Source organism: Dreissena polymorpha, chromosome 1 (genome assembly GCF_020536995.1).
Source record: "Dreissena polymorpha isolate Duluth1 chromosome 1, UMN_Dpol_1.0, whole genome shotgun sequence".
Lineage (NCBI taxonomy): Eukaryota > Metazoa > Mollusca > Bivalvia > Myida > Dreissenidae > Dreissena > Dreissena polymorpha.
In genome coordinates, this window is record NC_068355.1 from 72,132,708 (window position 1) to 72,141,727 (window position 9,020).

A 9,020-nucleotide genomic window follows, 5' to 3' on the forward strand; every position below is an offset into this window, starting at 1 on the left:
AAATAAAGACATGCATTAGGTTCATTATTGAGATTGATGCAAATTAATGTCAAAATGGCACTGAAAAACAATACCGGGTGTTTAAGTAGTCTTAGAATATGTCTCCGGAACAGGTTTCGGTGTGATTTTCCAGCATTTACCCCCCTTATGACCCCAAGTGCAACAGCCCAATTGCAAACAGCCCTTATTTGGGTCAAAATGACATCTGGCAGTTATGTTTTGCAATACAGAGAGTTTTTGATGGTCAAATGTCAAAATTCTGGCAGACGACTAACTTGGTCGGATGTGCTTTAAGAGAACCCAACCCCTTCAAATTTAAATTAAAGGCACTTTTCCCACAGGTATAATCTGTTTTGAGAAAGATCACAAAGTTCCGGTACAATGACACACAGATTAATTCATAAAAGTTGCCGTTGAAAGCGCCATGCGTAACAGCGTTTCGCGTCAAGAATTAAGGTAGAAAAGCCAAACTCGGTTACATCATACATGCAGCACTTAGACTCCATACAAGGCATGTCTTTCGATTCTAATAGGCAAAGCTTATCTTACATATGGCTTAATAAGTGAAAAAAATCATCAATGGCAATATTTGTGCATCAAAGCAGGTTTTGAACTGGATTCGAACAAACTTTTTATATTTTTTTTGCACATTTTAGGTAAAATCCATGTAGAAGCAGCAATGCTGATGTCATTTGACCCAACAAAAGGGCTCGCTTGCATGGAAAAACAACACACTTGACTTCCTGACTAAAAAAAGTCATCGTCAGACATGAGCTTTAAGTCTTTTGTCACACCTGGACCTATGATTCCTCGGCTCGAGTTCCGTCTAGGGCAGGCTCCGGAAAGTGTCAGTCTGGCCCGGGTGCTCAATTCCGTGTAATCTGAGAAAACAAAAAAGGTTTTTTGTGCGCATTTACCCATTACGGTGCCAACTAATGTAAGTTAGATACAATTAGAGTAAGCTTTCAATAGTCTTTCTCGCTTTATTTGCTGCAAATGGTTAATTCACCACGCCGGCATCACATTGTCGGGCACACCGGCAAAGTTATCGCCACAAAGTTTGGTTTCAGAGCTGCAGTCAATGTAAAACACACAAATTTCCTAATTTTGGTGACAAAAGTGTGCCAGGATATCAAAGAAATCATTTTACAATAGATTTAATTGAAAATAACGGCGTACTAACCTGCAAAGACACCGATCCTCTCGACACGACTGGGCGAGTGTTGAGGGCCGTCTCCGAATCAGTCACACTGTACAGTTTTTGATGGCCTGTCACTTCAGCCGGACTTGTAAACCAATTGGACGACAGTTCAGGCAGAGCTATAGACCCATTTCGACACCGCCTACAAATGCACACTTAGGTTTACGCATAATATTAAGGTCACTTAAATACAGATTCCCTGGTGTTTTTCATGCAGGGTCTATCGCAACAACATTCTTCCAGGAAAGAAAGCATAATATTATTATCATTTTTGTGTTTTCAGCTGAATACTTGATTTTACTTGAACTCAGCGAGATATCCAAACAGGTAAAATAAGGCAAAGTAGTGTTATTCTGAGTAGATCTGCCTGAATGGGTTGAAGGCGAAGGCGGATAGAAGTGTAGGTCCAAAATTGGCGGGCATTTTTAACAGAAAAAGGCTCAAAAAGTAAACAATAATAATAAATACAGATGAAATAAAGACATGCATTAGGTTCATTATTGAGATTGATGCAAATTAATGTCAAAATGGCACTGAAAAACAATACCGGGTGTTTAAGTAGTCTTAGAATATGTCTCCGGAACAGGTTTCGGTGTGATTTTCCAGCATTTACCCCCCTTATGACCCCAAGTGCAACAGCCCAATTGCAAACAGCCCTTATTTGGGTCAAAATGACATCTGGCAGTTATGTTTTGCAATACAGAGAGTTTTTGATGGTCAAATGTCAAAATTCTGGCAGACGACTAACTTGGTCGGATGTGCTTTAAGAGAACCCAACCCCTTCAAATTTAAATTAAAGGCACTTTTCCCACAGGTATAATCTGTTTTGAGAAAGATCACAAAGTTCCGGTACAATGACACACAGATTAATTCATAAAAGTTGCCGTTGAAAGCGCCATGCGTAACAGCGTTTCGCGTCAAGAATTAAGGTAGAAAAGCCAAACTCGGTTACATCATACATGCAGCACTTAGACTCCATACAAGGCATGTCTTTCGATTCTAATAGGCAAAGCTGATCTTACATATGGCTTAATAAGTGAAAAAAATCATCAATGGCAATATTTGTGCATCAAAGCAGGTTTTGAACTGGATTCGAACAAACTTTTTATATTTTTTTTGCACATTTTAGGTAAAATCCATGTAGAAGCAGCAATTCTGATGTCATTTGACCCAACAAAAGGGCTCGCTTGCATGGAAAAACAACACACTTGACTTCCTGACTAAAAAAAGTCATCGTCAGACATGAGCTTTAAGTCTTTTGTCACACCTGGACCTATGATTCCTCGGCTCGAGTTCCGTCTCGGGCAGGCTCCGGAAAGTGTCAGTCTGGCCCGGGTGCTCAATTCCGTGTAATCTGAGAAAACAAAAAAGGTTTTTTGTGCGCATTTACCCATTACGGTGCCAACTAATGTAAGTTAGATACAATTAGAGTAAGCTTTCAATAGTCTTTCTCGCTTTATTTGCTGCAAATGGTTAATTCACCACGCCGGCATCACATTGTCGGGCACACCGGCAAAGTTATCGCCACAAAGTTTGGTTTCAGAGCTGCAGTCAATGTAAAACACACAAATTTCCTAATTTTGGTGACAAAAGTGTGCCAGGATATCAAAGAAATCATTTTACAATAGATTTAATTGAAAATAACGGCGTACTAACCTGCAAAGACACCGATCCTCTCGACACGACTGGGCGAGTGTTGAGGGCCGTCTCCGAATCAGTCACACTGTACAGTTTTTGATGGCCTGTCACTTCAGCCGGACTTGTAAACCAATTGGACGACAGTTCAGGCAGAGCTATAGACCCATTTCGACACCGCCTACAAATGCACACTTAGGTTTACGCATAATATTAAGGTCACTTAAATACAGATTCCCTGGTGTTTTTCATGCAGGGTCTATCGCAACAACATTCTTCCAGGAAAGAAAGCATAATATTATTATCATTTTTGTGTTTTCAGCTGAATACTTGATTTTACTTGAACTCAGCGAGATATCCAAACAGGTAAAATAAGGCAAAGTAGTGTTATTCTGAGTAGATCTGCCTGAATGGGTTGAAGGCGAAGGCGGATAGAAGTGTAGGTCCAAAATTGGCGGGCATTTTTAACAGAAAAAGGCTCAAAAAGTAAACAATAATAATAAATACAGATGAAATAAAGACATGCATTAGGTTCATTATTGAGATTGATGCAAATTAATGTCAAAATGGCACTGAAAAACAATACCGGGTGTTTAAGTAGTCTTAGAATATGTCTCCGGAACAGGTTTCGGTGTGATTTTCCAGCATTTACCCCCCTTATGACCCCAAGTGCAACAGCCCAATTGCAAACAGCCCTTATTTGGGTCAAAATGACATCTGGCAGTTATGTTTTGCAATACAGAGAGTTTTGATGGTCAAATGTCAAAATTCTGGCAGACGACTAACTTGGTCGGATGTGCTTTAAGAGAACCCAACCCCTTCAAATTTAAATTAAAGGCACTTTTCCCACAGGTATAATCTGTTTTGAGAAAGATCACAAAGTTCCGGTACAATGACACACAGATTAATTCATAAAAGTTGCCGTTGAAAGCGCCATGCGTAACAGCGTTTCGCGTCAAGAATTAAGGTAGAAAAGCCAAACTCGGTTACATCATACATGCAGCACTTAGACTCCATACAAGGCATGTCTTTTCGATTCTAATAGGCAAAGCTGATCTTACATATGGCTTAATAAGTGAAAAAAATCATCAATGGCAATATTTGTGCATCAAAGCAGGTTTTGAACTGGATTCGAACAAACTTTTTATATTTTTTTGCACATTTTAGGTAAAATCCATGTAGAAGCAGCAATTCTGATGTCATTTGACCCAACAAAAGGGCTCGCTTGCATGGAAAAACAACACACTTGACTTCCTGACTAAAAAAAGTCATCGTCAGACATGAGCTTTAAGTCTTTTGTCACACCTGGACCTATGATTCCTCGGCTCGAGTTCCGTCTAGGGCAGGCTCCGGAAAGTGTCAGTCTGGCCCGGGTGCTCAATTCCGTGTAATCTGAGAAAACAAAAAAGGTTTTTTGTGCGCATTTAGCCCATTACGGTGCCAACTAATGTAAGTTAGATACAATTAGAGTAAGCTTTCAATAGTCTTTCTCGCTTTATTTGCTGCAAATGGTTAATTCACCACGCCGGCATCACATTGTCGGGCACACCGGCAAAGTTATCGCCACAAAGTTTGGTTTCAGAGCTGCAGTCAATGTAAAACACACAAATTTCCTAATTTTGGTGACAAAAGTGTGCCAGGATATCAAAGAAATCATTTTACAATAGATTTAATTGAAAATAACGGCGTACTAACCTGCAAAGACACCGATCCTCTCGACACGACTGGGCGAGTGTTGAGGGCCGTCTCCGAATCAGTCACACTGTACAGTTTTTGATGGCCTGTCACTTCAGCCGGACTTGTAAACCAATTGGACGACAGTTCAGGCAGAGCTATAGACCCATTTCGACACCGCCTACAAATGCACACTTAGGTTTACGCATAATATTAAGGTCACTTAAATACAGATTCCCTGGTGTTTTTCATGCAGGGTCTATCGCAACAACATTCTTCCAGGAAAGAAAGCATAATATTATTATCATTTTTGTGTTTTCAGCTGAATACTTGATTTTACTTGAACTCAGCGAGATATCCAAACAGGTAAAATAAGGCAAAGTAGTGTTATTCTGAGTAGATCTGCCTGAATGGGTTGAAGGCGAAGGCGGATAGAAGTGTAGGTCCAAAATTGGCGGGCATTTTTAACAGAAAAAGGCTCAAAAGTAAACAATAATAATAAATACAGATGAAATAAAGACATGCATTAGGTTCATTATTGAGATTGATGCAAATTAATGTCAAAATGGCACTGAAAAACAATACCGGGTGTTTAAGTAGTCTTAGAATATGTCTCCGGAACAGGTTTCGGTGTGATTTTCCAGCATTTACCCCCCTTATGACCCCAAGTGCAACAGCCCAATTGCAAACAGCCCTTATTTGGGTCAAAATGACATCTGGCAGTTATGTTTTGCAATACAGAGAGTTTTTGATGGTCAAATGTCAAAATTCTGGCAGACGACTAACTTGGTCGGATGTGCTTTAAGAGAACCCAACCCCTTCAAATTTAAATTAAAGGCACTTTTCCCACAGGTATAATCTGTTTTGAGAAAGATCACAAAGTTCCGGTACAATGACACACAGATTAATTCATAAAAGTTGCCGTTGAAAGCGCCATGCGTAACAGCGTTTCGCGTCAAGAATTAAGGTAGAAAAGCCAAACTCGGTTACATCATACATGCAGCACTTAGACTCCATACAAGGCATGTCTTTCGATTCTAATAGGCAAAGCTTATCTTACATATGGCTTAATAAGTGAAAAAAATCATCAATGGCAATATTTGTGCATCAAAGCAGGTTTTGAACTGGATTCGAACAAACTTTTTATATTTTTTTTGCACATTTTAGGTAAAATCCATGTAGAAGCAGCAATGCTGATGTCATTTGACCCAACAAAAGGGCTCGCTTGCATGGAAAAACAACACACTTGGCTTCCTGACTAAAAAAAGTCATCGTCAGACATGAGCTTTAAGTCTTTTGTCACACCTGGACCTATGATTCCTCGGCTCGAGTTCCGTCTAGGGCAGGCTCCGGAAAGTGTCAGTCTGGCCCGGGTGCTCAATTCCGTGTAATCTGAGAAAACAAAAAAGGTTTTTTGTGCGCATTTGCCCATTACGGTGCCAACTAATGTAAGTTAGATACAATTAGAGTAAGCTTTCAATAGTCTTTCTCGCTTTATTTGCTGCAAATGGTTAATTCACCACGCCGGCATCACATTGTCGGGCACACCGGCAAAGTTATCGCCACAAAAGTTTGGTTTCAGAGCTGCAGTCAATGTAAAACACACAAATTTCCTAATTTTGGTGACAAAAGTGTGCCAGGATATCAAAGAAATCATTTTACAATAGATTTAATTGAAAATAACGGCGTACTAACCTGCAAAGACACCGATCCTCTCGACACGACTGGGCGAGTGTTGAGGGCCGTCTCCGAATCAGTCACACTGTACAGTTTTTGATGGCCTGTCACTTCAGCCGGACTTGTAAACCAATTGGACGACAGTTCAGGCAGAGCTATAGACCCATTTCGACACCGCCTACAAATGCACACTTAGGTTTACGCATAATATTAAGGTCACTTAAATACAGATTCCCTGGTGTTTTTCATGCAGGGTCTATCGCAACAACATTCTTCCAGGAAAGAAAGCATAATATTATTATCATTTTTGTGTTTTCAGCTGAATACTTGATTTTACTTGAACTCAGCGAGATATCCAAACAGGTAAAATAAGGCAAAGTAGTGTTATTCTGAGTAGATCTGCCTGAATGGGTTGAAGGCGAAGGCGGATAGAAGTGTAGGTCCAAAATTGGCGGGCATTTTTAACAGAAAAAGGCTCAAAAAGTAAACAATAATAATAAATACAGATGAAATAAAGACATGCATTAGGTTCATTATTGAGATTGATGCAAATTAATGTCAAATGGCACTGAAAAACAATACCGGGTGTTTAAGTAGTCTTAGAATATGTCTCCGGAACAGGTTTCGGTGTGATTTTCCAGCATTTACCCCCCTTATGACCCCAAGTGCAACAGCCCAATTGCAAACAGCCCTTATTTGGGTCAAAATGACATCTGGCAGTTATGTTTGCAATACAGAGAGTTTTTGATGGTCAAATGTCAAAATTCTGGCAGACGACTAACTTGGTCGGATGTGCTTAAAGAGGAACCCAACCCCTTCAAATTTAAATTAAAAGGCACTTTTCCCACAGGTATAATCTGTTTGAGAAAGATCACAAAGTTCCGGTACAATGACACACAGATTAATTCATAAAGTTGCCGTTGAAAGCGCCATGCGTAACAGCGTTTCGCGTCAAGAATTAAGGTAGAAAAGCCAAACTCGGTTACATCATACATTCGCACTTAGACTCCATACAGGCATGTCTTTCGATTCTAATAGGCAAAGCTTATCTTACATATGGCTTAGATAAGTGAAAAAAAAATCATCAATGGCAATATTTGTGCATCAAAGCAGGTTTTGAACTGGATTCGAACAAACTTTTTATATTTTTTTTGCACATTTTAGGTAAAATCCATGTAGAAGCAGCAATGCTGATGTCATTTGACCCAACAAAAGGGCTCGCTTGCATGGAAAAACAACACACTTGGCTTCCTGACTAAAAAAAGTAATCGTCAGACATGAGCTTTAAGTCTTTTGGTCACACCTGGGACCTATGATTCCCTCGGTCTCGAGTTCCGTTCTAGGGCAGGCTCCGGAAAGTGTCAGTCTGGCCCGGGTGCTCAATTCCGTGTAATCTGAGAAAACAAAAAAGGTTTTTTGTGCGCATTTGCCCATTACGGTGCCAACTAATGTAAGTTAGATACAATTAGAGTAAGCTTTCAATAGTCTTCTCGCTTTATTTGCTGGCAAATGGTTAATTCACCACGCCGGCATCACATTGTCGGGCACACCGGCAAAGTTATCGCCACAAAGTTGGTTTCAGAGCTGCAGTCAATGTAAAACACACAATTTTCCTAATTTTGGTGACAAAGTGTGGCCAGGATATCAAAGAAATCATTTTACAATAGATTTAATTGAAAATAACGGCGTACTAACCTGCAAAGACACCGATCCTCTCGACACGACTGGGCGAGTGTTGAGGGCCGTCTCCGAATCAGTCACACTGTACAGTTTTTGATGGCCTGTCACTTCAGCCGGACTTGTAAACCAATTGGACGACAGTTCAGGCAGAGCTATAGACCCATTTCGACACCGCCTACAAATGCACACTTAGGTTTACGCATAATATTAAGGTCACTTAAATACAGATTCCCTGGTGTTTTTCATGCAGGGTCTATCGCAACAACATTCTTCCAGGAAAGAAAGCATAATATTATTATCATTTTTGTGTTTTCAGCTGAATACTTGATTTTACTTGAACTCAGCGAGATATCCAAACAGGTAAAATAAGGCAAAGTAGTGTTATTCTGAGTAGATCTGCCCTGAATGGGTTGAAGGCGAAGGCGGATAGAAGTGTAGGTCCAAAATTGGCGGGCATTTTTAACAGAAAAAGGCTCAAAAGTAAACAATAATAATAAATAAACAGATGAAATAAAGACATGCATTAGGTTCATTATTGAGATTGATGCAAATTAATGTCAAAATGGCACTGAAAAACAATACCGGGTGTTTAAAGTAGTCTTAGAATATGTCTCCGGAACAGGTTTCGGTGTGATTTTCCAGCATTTACCCCCCTTATGACCCCAAGTGCAACAGCCCAATTGCAAACAGCCCTTATTTGGGTCAAATGACATCTGGCAGTTATGTTTTGCAATACAGAGAGTTTTTGATGGTCAAATGTCAAAATTCTGGCAGACGACTAACTTGGTCGGATGTGCTTAAGAGAACCCAACCCCTTCAAATTTAAATTAAAGGCACTTTTCCCACAGGTATAATCTGTTTTTGGAAAAGATCACAAAGTTCCGGTACAATGACCACACAGATTAATTCATAAAAGTTGCCGTTGAAAGCGCCATGCGTAACAGCGTTTCGCGTCAAGAATTAAGGTAGAAAGCCAAACTCGGTTACATCATACATGCAGCACTTAGACTCCATACAAGGCATGTCTTTTTCGATTCTAATAGCAAAGCTTATCTTACATATGGCTTTAAGTGAAAAAATCATCAATGGCAATATTTGTGCATCAAAGCATGTTTTGAACTGGATTCGAACAAACTTTTTATATTTTTTTTTG

At 39.8% G+C, this 9,020-nt stretch overlaps 1 long non-coding RNA gene across 16 annotated transcripts in view; it reads right to left on the reverse strand.

Annotated features, from left to right (window-relative positions):
• LOC127834701 (uncharacterized) overlaps positions 1-8,090 on the reverse strand; it is a 29,181-nt gene extending 21,091 nt beyond the window's left edge. For 12 of the 16 annotated variants that reach the window (XR_008028089.1, XR_008028092.1, XR_008028093.1 and 9 more), the window contains exons 1-2: positions 2,858-3,063; positions 2,469-2,555 (exon numbers count right to left, since the gene is read on the reverse strand). This is a non-coding gene — a long non-coding RNA (uncharacterized LOC127834701). Of the gene's footprint in view, positions 1-1,185; positions 1,344-2,468; positions 2,556-2,857; positions 3,064-4,531; positions 4,740-6,205; positions 6,414-7,882 lie in introns of those variants that run through there. The other 4 variants (XR_008028077.1, XR_008028100.1, XR_008028101.1 and 1 more) reach the window with 4 other exon arrangements.
• Between the last annotated feature and the right edge of the window lie 930 nt (positions 8,091-9,020).